This window comes from Macaca nemestrina, chromosome 3 (genome assembly GCF_043159975.1).
Source record: "Macaca nemestrina isolate mMacNem1 chromosome 3, mMacNem.hap1, whole genome shotgun sequence".
Taxonomy (NCBI): Eukaryota; Metazoa; Chordata; class Mammalia; order Primates; family Cercopithecidae; genus Macaca; species Macaca nemestrina.
In genome coordinates this window covers 101,436,741-101,455,246 of record NC_092127.1, presented here as the reverse complement: position 1 = coordinate 101,455,246, position 18,506 = coordinate 101,436,741, and the positions used below count along the sequence as shown (strand labels likewise).

Below are 18,506 nucleotides of genomic sequence, written 5' to 3'. Positions count from 1 at the left end.
GGGCAGGAATCTCATGGAGAACCTCGCTAGGGCAGTGTAGAAGGGAAATGTGGGGTCAGAGCCCCCACACAGAGTCCCTACTGGGGCACAGTTTAGTGGAACTGTGAGAAGAGGGTCACCATTTTTCAGGCTCCAGAATGGTAGATCCACTGACAGCTTGCCCTCTGCATCTGGAAAAGCCACAGACAATACCAGCCCATGAAAGCAGCTGGGAGGGAGGCTGTACTCTGCAGAGCCATAGGGGCAGAGCTGCCCAAGGCCATGGGAACCCACCTCTTGCATCATTGAGGCCTGAATGTGAAACATGGAGTCAAAGGAGATCCTTTTGGAGCTCTAAGATTTGACTGCCCCACTGGATTTTAGACTTACATGGGGCCTGTAGCTCCTTTGTTTTGGCCAATTTCTCCCATTTGGAATGGCTACATTTACCCAATGCCTATACCCCCATTGTATCAAGGAGGTAACTAACTTGCTTTTGATTTTACAGGCTTATAGGTGGAACGACTTGCCTTGTCTCGGATGAGAGGTTGGACTGTGGGCTTTTGAGTCAATGCCGAAAATAGTTGAGACTGGGGGCCTGCTGGGAAGGCATGACTGGTTTTGACATGTGAGGACATGAGAGTTGGGAGGGGCCAGGGGCAGAATGATACGGTTTGGTTGTATTGCCACCCAAATCTCACCTTAAATTGTAACTCCCAGAATTCCCATGATCATGGGAGGAACCCGGTGGGAGGTGATTGAATTATGGGGTCAGGTCTTTGCTGGGCTGTTCTCATGATGCTGAATGAGTCTCATGAGATCTGGTGGTTTTAAAAATGGGCGTTTCCCTGCACAAGCTCTCTCTTTGCCTGCTGCCATCCATGTAAGATGTGACTTGCTCTTCCTTGCTTTCACCATGTTTGTGAGGCCTCCCCAGCTATGTGGAACTCTAAGTCCATTAAACCTATTTTTCTTCCCAGTCTCCAATATGTCTTTATCAGCAGCATGAAAACAGACTAATACATTGCCCTAGTGGCAAACCGGAACCTTCTTTTTAGGGATGCTAATGCTGTCTTCACCAATGAATGTCTTGAAGAAGAAAGGTCCACCAGTCCCTCTGCAGGTTAGCATTAGAGAGTGGCTAAGCATATTCAACGTAATATATTCACTCCAATATTTTCACATTTTTAAGACTTACACTTCTTTCTCAACACTATGCCAGAGAAGTTCTAGCATCTCAGCCATATTGGATATAGGCTACCACTGAGTCAAGGCTTTATTTAAAAACACAGGAAATTGTTGGCACCATTGCCAAGAGCTGGAGGCAACACATTAAATCCAAAATCTCAGGAATGTGCACCTATATTGATGAATCTGGTCCAATCCAACAGTGTATTTCACTCTCCTTGCTCTAAAACCCTTGGAATCCACTTCCATGCAAGGTCCCCAGAATTGTCATTATAAATTAGCAAGACCCTACAATTTCCTCAGACCCTACCATCTCCTCTTAGAGCAGACCTTCCCTATCTAGACTGTGCTGGGATCTACTATACATCTGGAAGCAAGGGGGAGTGGTAGGGTGAATCCCTTCAAAATTTGGTACCCCCTCTTGAAGGAAAATGCTAAATGTGAAAGCTTTGAAATTATTTTATGCAGAGGAATTCTGTTCCCCTAGAGAAGGCGAATGATTGCTTCAATTGGCAAAAATGATCCAGAGAGGTCTGCAAGGCTTTACTGTTCTCAGCATGGGCTATTTCTGCCCAAATTTCCCTATACTAAGTTTGAGAGTCCCAGTGCTTCCTAAATGAGGCCCTTACCTTAGCTTAACTTGACCAGATTGCCTATTTAACTGGTTTTGTAACTCTGTAACCTATACAATCATGCCTTGGACATGAACCTTAACCATATCTTCCTTACAGCTACATGAGACGAGGATTTTCTTTAGGTACATCAAAAGGGCATTCTGATTCTCCCCCTCAACCTTGATTTGGGAGGGTAAGGCTTTATGTTTTTCTTTTTTAAAAAAAAGTTCTCCAAGGCAGTCAGAAGTAGCTATATAACCCCCTATAGCTATGTTATTACTGTCAAAGCAATAGCAACAAATGTCCAGCTACTTCATCTCCCAAATCCTGTTCTCCACTTGGACCCTGTCTCATGCTATTACTACTGAGAATTTGAGTTAACATAACGCCTTTTCATGCCAAACTTACCAATGGCATATTTTCTCTTGTTAAGAAGATTATCTAGGACTCATGACAATCAGTCCAGAATCTACTTTGACAATCTGTTTCCTGGGGTCATGTCTAACCAATCGCTGTGTCAGTCAGGGTCCAAAGAGAAAACATGGCATTCCTAAAAAGACATAATGGAAGAGAATTTAATGAAAGGACTTTTTACAGAGGTATGGGAACAGTTAAGAAAACAAATTGGCCAGGTGCGGTGGCTCATGCCTGTAATCCCAGCACTTTGGGAGGCCAAGGCGGGCAGATCACCTGAGGTCAGTAGTTTGAGACCAGCCTGGCCAACATGGTGAAGTCCCGTCTGTACTACAAATACAAAAATTACCAGACATGGTAACAGGTGCCTGTAATCCCAACTACTCAGGAGGCTGAAGCAGGGAGAATTGTAGGAGGTAGAGGTTGCAGTGAGCTGAGATTGTGCCATAGCACTCCAGCCTGGGCAACAGAGCAAGACTCGGGAAGAAAGAAAGAAAGAAGAAAGAAAGAAAGAAAGAAAGAAAGAAAGAAAGAAAGAAAGAAAGAAAGAAAGAAAGAAAGAAAGAAAGAAAGAAAGAAAGAAAGAAAGAAAGAAAGAAAGAAAGAAGGAAGGAAGGAAGGAAGGAAGGAAGGAAGGAAGGAAGGAAGGAAGGAAGGAAGGAAGGAAGGAAGAAAAGAAAGAGGGAGGGAGGTAAGGAAAGAAGGAAGGAAGGAAGGGAAAGAAGGGAGGGAAGGAAGGAAGAAGGAAGGAAGGAAGGAGAGGAGGGGTACGGAAGGGAGGGAGGGAGGAAAAGAGGAAGGAAGTGTGGGGAAGGAAGGAAAAACAACGGAAGGTGAGGCAATCAGCTTTCTGCAACAATAAGAAGTTGTTACCACTCATAGACCTGAAGGATCAAAAGGAGGGAACCATGTAACTAAGCCTGGGAAGAAGTTGAGCTCTGAAAGAGCTCTGAAAGAAGCACTGCCTGACAGGGACTGTCAAAATCATAGCAACATAGGGAGGGAGTGGGAGTATTAATACCTGATCCCCATCTTCTTCTAAACCTCTGATCTCCTGATATTGCTATTTCCCATAGGTCAAAATCAAATGCTAAGGGAGCAAGGATGATGTGGAGACTATCAATTAAGACAGCTCATCTGTTTTCCATTTCCAGGTGAAAGGAAAAGAAGAATATGGATACCTGAAATATTTTGCCAAGGCAAAACTTCCCATTATAAATGCTATCTACTTTTTATATATTAAAATAGTGTGGATTATCTTTTAAGCACGTTCTCAAATTAATAAACCTGTTTTTTTAATCAAAGGCTATTAACTTTTTTTGGTTAAAATTCTGCAATGTTGATAGATTAATACAATTTAAATGATGATACAGGATAGGGAGGTGGGAGAAAGTAAATGTATTCTGAAGCTTCCGGAAAAATATATTTTAAGATGAGATTTGATCAAGATAAAGCCCTAAATTAAATGTTCTGACTACAATTTGACCTTTTTACTTTAACTTCCTTTAAGGGGAAATGCGCAGGAGAACATTTGCATATAAATAGTTACTTGAAAATAATGTTTTGATAAGCATAAATGAATATAAAACAACTTGAAAGGTTTCACATCACACTTAAAATGCTCATGTGTTTAAGGGAGTTAAGAGATACTAGTTGGAAAAAAATAACGTGCTTTGAATTTGATTCATATTTAGAGAGCAGTTTAAGAACGTCTCCCTCTGTAATTCCACAAAGCCACTTGTAACAATAGTAATTGTAACATTTTATTGGAAGTACCTCTTAAAGTATCATCTAAATATAAACCCATGATGTTTTCTTTTAGCCTTGACAGATATACTTCTTTGATGAGATGGAGAGAAAGAATAATTTGGAAAAGGTTAAAGAGAAAATGTGTATATGAAGTAGCCAAGGTGGCAGCTGAGGAGAACATAAAATTTTCTTTCATATTTCCACTTTATACTTCCACTTTGCAAATATAAAGATTACATTACCCCTGTAAACAAATAATATCTATAAAAAGATAGGTCAATTGGGAAACTCATGACTTGCATTTTGTTTTATCCTCCAATACTTCAATATTTGTGGCATTACTTCTGCACTTGTGGAGCTCTGCCCCACCAACTCAGAAGGGGCAGGGCTCCCACTTGTCCCCATCTCCTGCCTGCTCCATGGAGCAGGAGGCCTGGATCTACAGTTGGATTTGAGCGGCTGTAGTGGCACCAGGATAGCTCCTGCCCCAACTCAGAAGGAGCAGGGCTCCCACTGGCTCCTTGGAGTGTGCGGTCCCAGCTGTGCCTCCCTGCTGCAGCCAGCATTATGGTGACTGAGTTTTGCCTACTTTAGAACTTCATATTAGTAGAATCATACTGTATACTCCTTTGTGTCTGTGCTGTTTTTCATTCATAATGTTTCATGTGTCAGTAGCTCATCCCTTTTCATTGTCAATTGGTTATATGACTTCCATTATGTATTTGTCCACTTTGCTGTTGCAGAATATTTCAGTTGCTTCCAGTCTTTTGTTATTATGATGAAACTATGACTACAAATATCTTTTGGCCCTATACATGGGTATGGTGGAGCTAACTCTCACTGGCTCAGTAGAGCTGATAATGGATATCTCTTCCCAACTCTGTGTTTAGTGACGTTATGTTGGTAGCTTAACATTGGCCACAGTGCGAGTATTCATGACACAAAAATTGGCAATACTGCAAATCAGGCTTTCAATTTTTTTCACTTTTATTAATTAATTTTAATGTGGTGGTTAAATATTTATCAGCATACCACTGGGTATATGTTTTCTTTCTTTTGAGTAGACACCTAGGAGTGGAATTGCTAAGTCCTATGTTCAACTTTATAAAGTTGATAGTTTTTCAAACTAGTATCATTTTACATTCTATCCAACAATGTGTGAGAGTTATAATCATTCTACATTGTCGCCAACACTTGATGTTGTTATTCAGTGAAAGATATCTGAAAATATCTTTATTTGCCTTTATTTTTGAAGAAAACTTTTGCTGGATTTAGACTTCTAATTTAATAGTTTTTTTTTTAGCGTTTTAAAACTGCCATTCCAACCGTAGTGGTATCTCATTGTGGTTTTAATTTGAATTTATCAATAACTTTTGTGCTAAACACTTTTTCTGTGGATATTGACCAGTGTATATCTTCTTTTGTCAACTTTCCGTTAAAGTTCTTTGCCCATTAATTTTATTGTGCTATTTGTATTAGTGAGTTGTAGAACTTATATATATATATTCTGGATAAAAGTCTTTATCAGATATGTCTTGTGAATATTTTCTCATCTTTTCACATATTGACAGTATCTTTTGATGATAGTAAGTCTTGAAATAAGTAGTATGATCAATTTTGTTCTATTACAAGTTTGTTCAAACTATTCTAGATTATTCATATTTCCATATATAATTTAGAATCAACTAGAAGTTGACTGGGATTGCATTGGGCCTATAGATTAATTTGAGATTTGACACCAGCATCGTGCATCTGCTTGACATCTGTATCTTTCAGTCTATGCACATGGGATTCATAGATTGAATCTGTTTTATAAAATCTCTTTTTTTAAAGACCTTCTTTCATTTCTCTCAGAAGTGTTTCATAGTTTTTAGCCAAGAAGTTATCATATCTTTTGTTAAATGTATCCCTAAACATTTATGTGCCTTAATGGCAATCATTCCAGAGATGTTCATTCTTTGAGTCCTAATATTTGTTATTTGTATTATTTTCTCTCTTTTTTCTTCGGTCTGCTTTAAGGCTTATCAAATTCATTAATGTTTCCAAAAAGCCAACTTTTGTTTTCATTGATTTTCTGTTCTGTGTGTCCCTTTTCTTTTTTTTATTAAAAAAATTGATTGCTGCTCATAAACGAACAAATATTTTATTCTTTCAACTTAATTTCAGTTTAGTTTACACCTGGTTTTTATCTTCTCTAAATGAAAACGTAAAACATGTATTTTAAATCTTTTCTTATGTTCTAACATAAGCATTTAAAGCTGTATGTTTTAAGTTAAGCACTGTTTTTAGCTATCTCTCAAATTATTTTCTAATCTTTTCTGAATTCTCTTACTTAAAATTATAGTATTTAGAAGTGGTTGCTTAAGTCCTAAACATGTAATAACTTCTTTCTGATACGCTTTTCATTTACTTTTAATTTTATTCCATGTTAGTCAGATAACATGTTTTTTAATATCTCTGTTTTAAAAGATCTTTCGTGTCTCTCAGTAATGTTTCATAGTTTTTAGCCAAGAAGTTATCATATCTTTTGTTAAATTTATCCCTAAACATTTATGGGAAATACTATATCAGACACAGTATCCCACTTCAGAGCCAAGTGCGGTGGCTCACACCTGTAATCTCAGCACTTTGGGAGGCTGAGGCGGGTGGATCACCTGAGGTCAGGAGTTCAGGACCAGCCTGGCCAATATGGTAAAACCCCATCTCTATTGAAAATACAAAAATTAGCCAGACATGGTGGTGGGCACCTGTAATCACAGCTACTCAGGAGGCTGAGGCCTGAGACTCGCTTGAACCTGGGAGGTGGAGGTTGCAGTGAGCCAAGATCATACCACTGCACTCCAGCTAGGGCAACAGAGCGAGACTCCATTTAAAATAAAAAAAAAAAAAAGATAACATACTCTGTAATACTCCAATTCTTTAAAATTTATTAAACCTTGTTTTATGACCCAGTGTATGGCTCAGGTGTTGGATGTAGTGCTCTGTTAATGTCAGTTAGACTAAGTTGGTCGATAGTGTGGTCCAAATCAACATGCTTACTATTGTTTGTCTTTTATACTTCAAACAATTACTGCGCGAGGAGTGCTACACTATCCAACTGCAATTATAGGCCTATTTTTCTATTACTTTTGCCAGTTGTTGCTTCATTTATTTTAAAGTTCTATCATGAAGTGCATACACTTTTAGCATAGTTATATCTTCTTAATGTATTTCTGCTTTATCAAAATAAAATGTCTCTTTAGTGCTGGTAATATGCCTTGTTCTCAAGTGGGACACTATGTCTGATATTAATATAGCCTTTTCCAGCTTTTTATAATTAATGTTTACATGGTACATTTTTTTCCCATTCTTTTGCTTTTAACTTACGTATGTCTTTATGTTTGAGGAGAATCCCTTGAAAACAGCATCTAATTGGGTCTTGCCTCTTTGTCTTTTGATTGATTGTTTAGTACCTGTACACTTAACATAATCCCTGGTATGGTTGGGTTTAAATCTACCATTTTACTATTTGTTTTCTAATTGGCTCATTTATCCCTTTTCTTTTTCCATCTTTTCCTTCCTTCATTTTAATTAAGCACTTCTTAGTATTATACTTCATCTCCTTTTTTGGCTTATTATTTCATTGTTTCATTTATTCAGTTGTTTCTATAGGGCATACAGTATACATTATTAGCCTATCATAGTATAACTTAAATTGATAGTATACCACTTTATATATAATGTAAAAACCATACATAAATATACTTCCATTTACCCTCCCCTATGCTTTGTCTATTTGTCATATATTTTACTCCTATACATTATGAATCCCACAACACATTGTTATTACTTATGCTTCAAGCAGTCAATTTCTTTTTAGAGAAATGAAGGAAAGAGAAAATTGTGTAGTGTTCTTTCATTCATTCATGTAGATTTGAGTTTCTGCCAGGTACAATTTCCCCTTAACTGGAATAAGCTTATTTAACATTTCTTCTAGTGCAGGTCGTCACTTTTGTTATCTGAAAATATCTAGATTTGCTTTACTTTTGAAGGAAACTTTTGCTGGATTTAGACTCCTAATTTAATAGTTTACTTTTTAGCATTTTAAAACTGTCATTCCATTGTTTTCTGGGTTGTACTGTTTCTGATGAGAAATTAATGATTATTCTATTGTTACTTTCTTATATGTAATATGTTTTTTCTTCTAGATGTTTTGGAATTTTTATTTTTAATTTAATTTAAAGCAATTATACTATGGTATGTCTAGATGTGGTTTTCTTTGTGTTTATGCAGTTTTGTGGTTCATTCCTCAATTATGGCTAGATTCAGAAGTTGGAATTTTCAAAACCAAGTTTTTAAATGTTCACATCTTGCAGAGAAAATAAATTAATGTCTTCAGAGGCATTACTTATTTGGTGCTGAACAATATTCTCTGTGGGTTTTTATTTTTCAGTCAGTTTGGGGCTTTTTTGAACTGTTATTTCTTTTAACATTTTTTTTTTCTTGTCAAAATCTCTCTTCTCTTTCTAGGACTTCTATTCCACATGTTAGAGGACTTTATAACAATCCATAGGTCACTGAAGCTCTGTATATATATATTTAGCAGCCTTTTTTCTTTTTTCATTCTGTTCTTTAATTTGGATATTTTCTATTTACCTGTCTTCAAGATCTTTTCTTTTACAGTATTCAAACTGCTGTTAAAGTTAGCAACTTTTTAACTTTCAGAAATTATATATTTTTAATTCTATAATTTTCATTTGTTTCCATTTCTTTGTTTTCTATTTATTTGCTGAGATTCCACATCCGTTCATCTGAAGTCTTTTTTTATACTAATTCCACCATGAATGTCATCTCTAGGTTTGTTTCTGTTGCCATTTCTTTGTCATAGTTTGGTCACATTTTTAAAAAATTCTCCATATGGCTAGTAATTTTTAATTTTTATGCCTGACATGGGATGCTATATTGTTGAGATTCTGAATTTATTTGTCTTCTATGAAGAATGTTGGCTCTTATTCTGGCAGAGGATTAAGTTACTGGCAGCTCAGCTTGATTCTGCTGAGAGGTTTGGTTTTCAGCTTTGTTAGAGTAGGTCTAGAGTACACTTATGCTAGGGCTAGAGCAGTCCCTACTCCTAAATCATGACCTTTCTGGGGCCTCAGTTTTGGGTTGTTGGCATTACCCTGTCTGTCAGCACTATGTATTCTCTGGTATTTCCATTTAAGCCACAGAAAGCAGCCCAAAGTAGCTGCTTTTACTTAGGCCTTTTTGAATTGTACCATATGCATGCATAGGCATTCAGTCAAAGACTTAACAGAGGATATCGATGCAGATTCCCGGGGATTCTTCTCTGCTAAGCTCTTTTATTTCTGGTAACCTGAGATGCAAATTTCAGCTCCTTCAGTAGACCTAAACTTCAATCTCCCTTTTATGTGGCCAGCAAGACTGTTGCTGTCTGCTTAAGCTCCACTTTTTGGGGTCACAGTTTGGAAATTGCTCTCAGATAGTAAACTATAGTCAATAATGCATCCCCCTATGCTTCATGTGTCTCTCAAGGATCATAGTCCTCAGTTTTCTGCTGACCAAGGCTTGAAAAAACTTGATTAACATATTTTATACAGTCTCACATCTGTTAATAGTGGGATAATAGTCTAGTATCTATTCCTTCCATCATGTCCAGGGCCAGAAGTCGGATGTTCAAAAATGTTCCCCACCAGCAATCTCTTCCCATTCCAGTTCCTTTCATAGACTGGTGTTAGTGGAATGTTGGTTCAGCTTATTTGACAAGGACATGAAAAATGTTGGTCCACAAGACAGAAGCTTATTTCTGTTTCACGTAAATTTCCTACTTGAATGGGAAGTTCCTTCTGTAAAGTTGCCAGGGGTATGAAGTCCTTCTCTCTTGTGGATCTGCCACTCCTCGAATCATGCTCATCTGAGAAGGCTCAGTGCCTTGCTCTTACTCTAATTTGTTGGAAGGGAGAAAAGCAGAAGGAAAGAGTACACCCTCTTCCTTGAAAAACACGAGCCATAAGCAGCACATTACTCAAACCCCAGAGCTTAGTCTACAATGCGGGCTGGGAAATGGACTTTTCATTTTGCACAACCGTCGTCCCAACTAACACTCAGGAGTTCTCTTATTAAAAAAGAAAGAAGAGATATTAAATACAATTAGTATCTCTGCCATGACACTACTTTCATAGGTGGATATGTATCTTAAAGACTCAGTAAAATACCATATTCTATTGCGTTATTTAAATTAGATGTCAAGTTTCTATCTAGCTGAACTGGTGGAGAGTTCAACTTCACTCATTCTTAGCAGCCTCTTCCCCGACTGTGATTGTGCTGAGTGTCTAGGGGAGTATCAAGTTTTGGGGAAGTCCCTCAAGTCATCGGTCATGAGGCTACACTGATTTCTGCTAAGATCATAGCCCTGGCCTGTAAAGCTGCAGAGATCCTTCAATTTGATGCTCTGCTGCTCCTCACCTCTCTTGGCATACAATATCTTCAATGAGCTACAGCCCCAAGCCTAGGATCCTGCATGTCACATGCAGCATATGTCCACTTATCTGTACTGCTCTCAAACCATCAGCCTCAATCTAGTTGTCAATCCAGAAGAAAAATTTCTTTTTAGCCTGGGAAATCTCTCTCTCCTTCTTCTCTCTCTATTTTTTTCTTTGTTTGTCTTGTTTTCTAAGAGCCACCTCCTCTTTCAGTGAATTTAGGATTTTAAAAACAAAAGCCAGGAAGCCATATCTCAAACCCTCCTCAAGGCAAGGAACATGTGAACCTCTTACCTACATGAATAGGGGAAGGGAAGAGGGAAAATAGTGGGTACAAACATACATTATTAACTAAAAGAAAACCACACGTTCTCACTCATAGGTGGGAATTGAACAATGAGATCACTTGGACACAGAGTGGGGAACATCACACACCACGGCCTTTTGTGGGGTTGGGGCAGGGGGAAGGGATAGCATTAGGAGATGTACCTAATATAAATGACGAGTTAATGGGTGCAGCACACCAACATGGCACATGTATACATATGTAACAAACCTGCACGTTGTGCACATGTACCCTAGAACATAGAGTATAATTAAAAAAAAAAAAGAATTAAAAAAAAGAAAGAAAAATAGCATCAGAGCAGAGTGATTTCCTAAAATCAACTCAGATGATGTTCTTTCTTTTTTTTTTCTTTTTTTTCTCCTTCTTCTTCTTTTTTATTTGAAATGTAGTCTCGCTCTGTCACCCAGGCTGTGGTGCAGTTGCACGATCTTGTCTCACTGCAACCTCCACCTCCTGGATTCAAGAGATTCTCCCACTTCAGCCTCCCAAGTAGCTGGGACTACAGGCACATACCACCACAACCTGCTAATTTTTGTACTTTTAGTAGAGATGGGGTTTCACCATGTTGGCCAGGCTGGTCTTGAACTCCTGACCTCAGGTGATCCACCCACCTCATCCTCCCAAAGTGTTGGGATTACAGGCATGACCCACTGCACCTGGCCTCAAATTGTACCCTTTCATAGATTATAGCTCTCCATTGTCTCCCCACCCCATCTCTCCATCACCTTGATATCCTATTGAACAACCAGATCCACCTTCACTTAACAGCATAACTTGTCAGCAGGGAAAGTATGCCTTTTGCAATTTGGATTCAATGAATGCATTTGTAGCTTCGTCTTGTGCCAAATTGAAACTTTTCTATTTTGCTTTGTTACATTTTTGTGCCTTTTATACTTCCAGTTTCTTCTGCTTGATAGCTCCCACATGGCCTGCTTTCCAATATTTCATTATGAAAATTTCCGTTCATACTTACTGTTTCTGCTGGGAAGTTGCCCCTAGTACCTCCAGGCACCTTGGAGTGTTTATGTACCTGAGCCCTTTACAGTGCGCTCATGCACACATGAAAGCTCCCAGTAAATGAGACTCCTGTTCCAGACCCCCACTGACTCTTGGTCTAAACGACACCTAGAATACACATTGTGAAATGCCTGTTTCCTGCACTGGATTGTGATCCTTTCAAGGGCAACATGATATCTTATTCACAGATGTGTTCTTGCCTGACCATATACTTGGCACATGAAGGTGCTGAAAGACGCTGCATTAGTTTCCTAGGGCTGCTGTAACAAATTACCACAAACTGGTAACAATAGAAATTGATTCTCTAGTAATTCAGGAGGCTAGAAGTAGGAAATCAAGGCTCTCAAGGGTCTCCCACTCTGTCTAGGGGAGGATACTTGCTTGCCTCTTCCAGCTTTTCATGGCGCCTGCTGTTCCTTGGTTTGTGACCGCACACCTCAAATCACTGCCTGGATCTTCACACAGACTTCTCTTCTCTCTCTCTCTGTCTTCTCTTCTGCCTTTTATAAGGACGCTTGTTGTTGGATTTAGGGCCCACATGTAATCCAGGATGATGTTATCTCAAGACCCTTAACTATGTCTGCCGCAAAGACCCTTTCTCCAAAGAAGGCCACATTCACAGGTTCCAGTACACATATCTTTAGGCAGCCCACTAAAAATGCTTTTTAAATGAATGAGTAAATTAAAAAGTGAACTGTATATATACATGTATTTACATGCACAAAGGATGAAGACAAGAGATATTACTTTTTTTACATCTTTGTTACCTTCTATTTGTAAATTCACTTTGTAGATAATATATCATGCTTGTCGCTCTATGCATGATGAGAGTTCTGTTATGTTAAGTAATCCCACAGTTCAAAATGAGTTGTTAAAACAAAAGACACAATTTGGAAATCCATACAATCATTCTAACGATATTTTCTGACACAACTTTGTTTTTTTCAAAAAAGCATGTGAGACATAAATTGAGAGGTTACTATGTGACTAGAAGAAGGGTTTTCAAATAGGCATTTCTACATATAGTCACCTTACTCTTGGTCCCTCAAAACAAAGTCTACTTTTAAAAACAGGACTGGTAAGACTGACCAGTGTTTCTTCTTGTGGAGAGTTATATTTGTATATTTTCACAAACAGGACAGGTTGGGAGGTTACAGACATAGAAAAATATAATGAAAAGATCCAGATTCATTTTGTTTGGTTTTAATATAGTCTTTTTCTCTTCCCACTTTCAATATGACTGAAAGATTTAATTTGAGTAATACCACAGGAATGTAGTTTCAACAAGAAAAAATGTTCAAATATCCATCTCCCTCTTCCTCACTTAAAAAAAGAATAATTTGCTATAATATATGTTGAAAGGTTTTTGAGACATTTCCTCCTCTTTGCTGGCATTTGTGGCGTTTCTTATGTAAGCAAATAAATATAAAACATATTGAAACATAAATATATTTCTCAAAAGAGGGTTCCATGCAAAGTACTATTGTTCTTTATTGCAAAACAATAGCACCACTTAATATTATTATAAAAATAATAAATTTAATATGCGTATATCTTTTTTGCCCACTTCTATATTTTGTTTCTCTATGTGATTTCTTCTGAGACACATCTTGAATTTTTCTGAGAAACTCATGAGTCTTTAAAAAGAGCAAATTGGAAACATGGGGCATTGGATCCCAAGCCTTTACTTTGGGAGCACATGGGCAGCTGGGACACCAGGACACTATAGTCAGTACTTAAGAAGGCCACAGCTTGGGGAAAGGCGGTATACAGAATTGTCACAGGAATTGCTCCTTCTGTTCAGTTTTCAGCAGAACTGACAGACTGAAAATTACCTTTTCTCCTTCTCTGCATCCCCTAAAAGCTTTGCATAGTCCCTTTACAATAATCCCCTTTTATATCAATCTCTCTCCCTTTTTCTTCAAGTCTTCCAGGTTGTTCTAGGACACCCCAGATTCACAAGTAGTATATTGTCGCTTCTTTCCCTAGCGCTAGAGGCAGACTTCACCAATCAATCACAAGATTCTTCCGTGTTAGGCCTAGATTGGGTCTCAAACACAGGCTTCCAGGGGCCATTTGCTTGCTCAAATTGTACAAGAGACACAGATTTTTGCCGTTCTTGCCCTAGTTCATGAGATGGTGTCGTTATCATGCCTAGCTCTTGCTAAACTCTTTCCCCAGGGAGGCTGTATCTTGCTGCCTGTAATCTCCTGTTGCTGAGAAGGCTCCTGCTTAGAATTGCAGTACCACCACCTGCCTAAAGCAGTGCCTGCTGCCTGGGATCCCCTGTACCCTGGCCTGCTTCCTGGATCAGAGTCCCTGGTAGAGAGCCCCTCCTTGGTCAGATCTGAGATTCCTACCTCTTGACTACTCTGTTGGATTCCATGGTGGGGTAAGCCTCTTCATCTAGGGGCCTTTTCCCTGTGCCTGGGCTCCCTGTACTGGCTTCCACTGTATTTCCAGTGACTGGGATTCCTGGGATCTAGACACATATTGTTCCAAAGGATCCCTGCTACAACACTAAAAAATCAGTCCCAGTTGTTTCATTTACAATATACATTTTTGTTAGGATTAAATGGTGTAATTCTTTTGAGACAATTAACATGGTTCCTATCACATAATAAGCACTCAATAAATATCAGCTACTCTAAGTTCTGTTACAATTGTCATTGTCATCATCATCATCATGATCATTTCTATTAGGATCTCCATCTTAATTTGAGAAAGGCTTTTTCTGCAATAATCAGGAATAGAACAAGTCCCAGAGACCATCTGACTGCTAATGAACTGGAGACAACATACCTAACTAGTGTTCAAATTGGAGCCCATAGCAAACATTAACGATGGTCGTCATTTACTGAGGTCTATGTGTCAAGAACTTCCCACATAGTATCTTACTTAAACCCCATAACAAGCCAATTGGGTGGGAGTTATAACTCCCATTTTATTGATGAGAAAATGTAGGATTAGTGAATCCCATGCTTAACAAAAATGATAGTGAAACTGATATCAGATCCAGCCCTTTTTAAATGCAAAACCATTCTTTTGCTCTTGAACATGTTACTTCTCTACAAACAGCCTGGAAACAGAGCTTACTTTCTGGGATTCCAGCTAATCAAGTCTGATCTTATGGACTGTTTGTTGCCTGCCTAGCCATATTGTTAGGAAATTCCCGAAACTTTTCTCTTGTGTCCTTACCTTTTGTTTTCTTTCTTCTCCTCTGCTAATCTGGCAGCCACACGCCTGCTTCTATTTGTTCTTAGCCACTCTGGCTCCAATTTGCATCATCAGCCCTAAAGATCCAAACCAAGTTTAAATCCTCCATTTAGCTTGCTTAGACTATTATAGCCCACTTTCAAGTGATTTTACCCTCTCCTTCAAATTCTTTTTACTCTCTTATTATCTGCAATTAGTGTCACACAATTATTATTCTTTTTTTTTTTTTTTTTTTTTTTTTTGAGACAGAGTCTCGCTCTGTCTCCCAGGCTGGAGTGCAGTGGCCGGATCTCAGCTCACTGCAAGCTCCGCCTCCTGGGTTTACGCCATTCTCCTGCCTCAGCCTCCCGAGTAGCTGGGACTACAGGTGCCCGCCACCTCGCCCGGCTAGTTTTTTGTATTTTTTAGTGGAGACGGGGTTTCACCATGTTAGCCAGGATGGTCTCGATCTCCTGACCTCGTGATCCGCTCGTCTCGGCCTCCCAAAGTGCTGGGATTACAGGCTTGAGCCACCGCGCCCGGCCCTACACAATTATTATTCTTAATTATTCCCTAATTATTTCAAATGCACATTCATTCAAGTAGTACATGTTTGAGTACATATTATAAATCAGACACTGAATTAAGCAACATGTACGGAGATATATAGACAAGTATGCTATTACAAAAGCCTTAAGGTAATTTCAGTTGGACAAATAAGAAATATACACAAATATTTATAGTAGTGTTTTGACTTTAAAAAGTACCATGAGAAGTAAAGACAGCTAAAATAATTCAGACAAGGGGAGACTTACTTCTACCAAGAAGGGAATGAGGAAGAAATAAGGATTCATTTAACTGAGGTAGAAGATTCTGACACTGAGAGAGACAGTACTCTGGCAGGCACTGCCTGACACAGGCGTGGAGTTTGGTGAGGGCACTAATCAAGGAATGATGAGCCACTGCCGTCTAACTGTGCTTTAGAGTGTATGGAGGAGAACTGTGGGAGAGTGTACATGGAGGAAGTCCTTAAATACCATGTAATGATATCATTGGGTAGAAGAGGGGGCCACTGGACATTTTTGAAATGATATAATCAGAACTGTTGTTTTTGCCAGGCGCAGTGGCTCATGCCTGTAATCTCAACGCTTTGTGAGGCTGAAGTAGGTGGTTTGTTTGAGCTGAGTAGTTCAAGACCAGCCTAGGCAACACAGGAAAACCCTGTCTCTATAAAAGATACAAAAATGAGCTGAGTGTGGTGTGCATGCCTGTGGTCCCAGCTACTCCAGAGGCTGAGGTGGGAGGATCACCTGACCAGGCGTCGGTGAGCCATCATGGCGCTGCTGCACTCCAGCCTGAGCAACAGAGTGAGACTTTGCCTCAAAACAGAACAAAACAAAACAGTTGTTTTGCATCCCCTCCTCTAATTAACAGAAAGTCTACTAAAGTTTAAGATCATGTTTTCATATTTCATTCACATTTCCTTAGAACTTGGCACAACTATGGACACAAGTAAATATTTAATAAATAACCAATGACTGACAAGAAGCAGTTACATATGATAGCTTTTTTATATATTTTGCTTATCAATTTTCATGTTCACTGGAACATGAACACGAATTTTTTTATTCTAATTTAAAAAATTTTTAATTCTAACTTAAAAAGAAACTAGAATTTTTTAAATTAAAAAGTGTAGAGTCTAATTAGATGGCATGATATTTTAGCAAAACAGCCCTTTGTGTGTGAATCAGTCTACTGACCTAAAGATACCATTACAGGTGTTAACTTCAGCTTCAAAAATATTTGTTATAAGATGGTAAACTCTAGATAAAACGTTCCTTAAAATATGACTTTAGTATTCATTATATTACCTCATCTTTTCTCCAGTATGGATTTTTAAAATTTGTTTGCAGAAATTTTTTTCCTCAAATCTTATCAAGTACTTGGAAAATCGTGTCTTAAAAAGCCTTTTTCTTTGGTTTTAAAAGTGTGATTCAATCATTTTACATACTCACTTTTAATGTTACGAAAAGCTATCGGTTGGAGAGGATGTTTTCACCAAGGCAAATCAACAGAACTGGCGGTTTGGACAGGACCAGAAAGTCCGGGGAAACCAATGACGCACACTCTACTCCTGGCACACATGACTGTAGAGGCATCCAGGCTATTCAAAGGCCGTGAAAACAAACAAGTAAAACAGGCTTCCATTTCCTCTGAGGATTCCCCCATTGTAACCAAACACATCTTCCCAAGGCCAGCAATGAGGAGCTGAAAGACAGAAAGGATTTGGTTATTAGTTCGTACAAACCAGTTTCTTTGTAGAAGCCACTTTTGTTTGAGTGGGAAAGATTTTTTTCTTGCAGATATTGCTGAGAAGTCATTGATTTGATCTGTGATCCTGTGTGTACTTAGTCCAGGGCTGAAGTCAGCCAAGGGGACTCTCATGTCTCTGATGGAGAGGTGGAATTCTTGAGGAAATGCACACCATTGTAGGTAGAGGTGGCCTGTTTACAGTTTATCCTGCCCAGAGTAAAAATATACCTTCCTGGACTAAATTCCTTATTACTGGTCAGTCATAAAATATGCTTAAGGTAAAATGAATTTCTGCCCAGATAATACTTTAGGAGAAACAAGTAATTATAGGGATGTTTGGAACATTTATTTATAACTATGGAAACTTTCTGCATAAAAACTCAAAGTTCCCTCAGGAGAGGTTGCTGGAATGGTTGGATCCACCTTATTTGAGGGCAGGATTTAGCAGGTTGTGTTATTTGCAAATATATTCTTTATTAGGGTGAAACTATGTGTTTATTTTTAAATTTTCATCAATATTTCTTGCTTCTTTTCATTTGTCAAACTATCCTTGTTGCTTGTACAGGACAGTACTGTGTGTACAGAGAGTTTTGTATACTTGAGAAATTGTTTGGTCTGCTCTTTTGGAAAAATAATTACACAGAGTGTCCAATACAGATATTAACATTGGCGACATCTAGTCCTGCAGCAATGCAGGGTCAGGAGAGATTTGTTTGAGCTGTACTTCGTGCATAAAAGACTATTTAGTTTTTTTCCTAAGTTCAGGAAGGACTATAGTTGCAAAGTGAGTCAACATCCTGCAGCATCCCACAATGTATCAGGCTGAGACGTTATATTTTCTTTCTTGTATGTGGTACTGTCTATAGTGTCTCCCTTCTTTCTAAATATGCTCTTCCCAGACAGAGTTGGTCTAGAGGTTGTTTGTACTGAGTGGTTTTGCGGGGGGTTAAGAATAGCATGTCCAAGTACATTATTATTATTTCAACCTTCTCTTGAAAATGCCATGCACTGTATGCATTTGCTTTTATGAAGTAAAAATGGTAATTCCCAGTAGAACTACACTGTGGAGGATGGGAAACAGATGCTTTGGTCAGCCTCAGGGACTGACCATAACATACTGCGGAAACACAAAAGAATAAGAAACCAATTGTATAATCTTCTGACTTTAATGAGCTGATTGACCCAGATGACATGCACGCACCTTGTTTCAAC

General features: G+C 38.5%; 1 long non-coding RNA gene across 1 annotated transcript; it reads right to left on the bottom strand.

Moving 5' to 3' along the window:
* Window positions 1-2,026: 2,026 nt before the first annotated feature.
* Window positions 2,027-17,283, bottom strand: LOC139362188 (uncharacterized). Its single transcript, XR_011620572.1, has 3 exons — window positions 16,997-17,283; window positions 14,985-15,079; window positions 2,027-2,331 (listed from the first exon to the last, which is right to left on the bottom strand). It is a non-coding gene; the product is annotated as an uncharacterized lncRNA (long non-coding RNA).
* Between the last annotated feature and the right edge of the window lie 1,223 nt (window positions 17,284-18,506).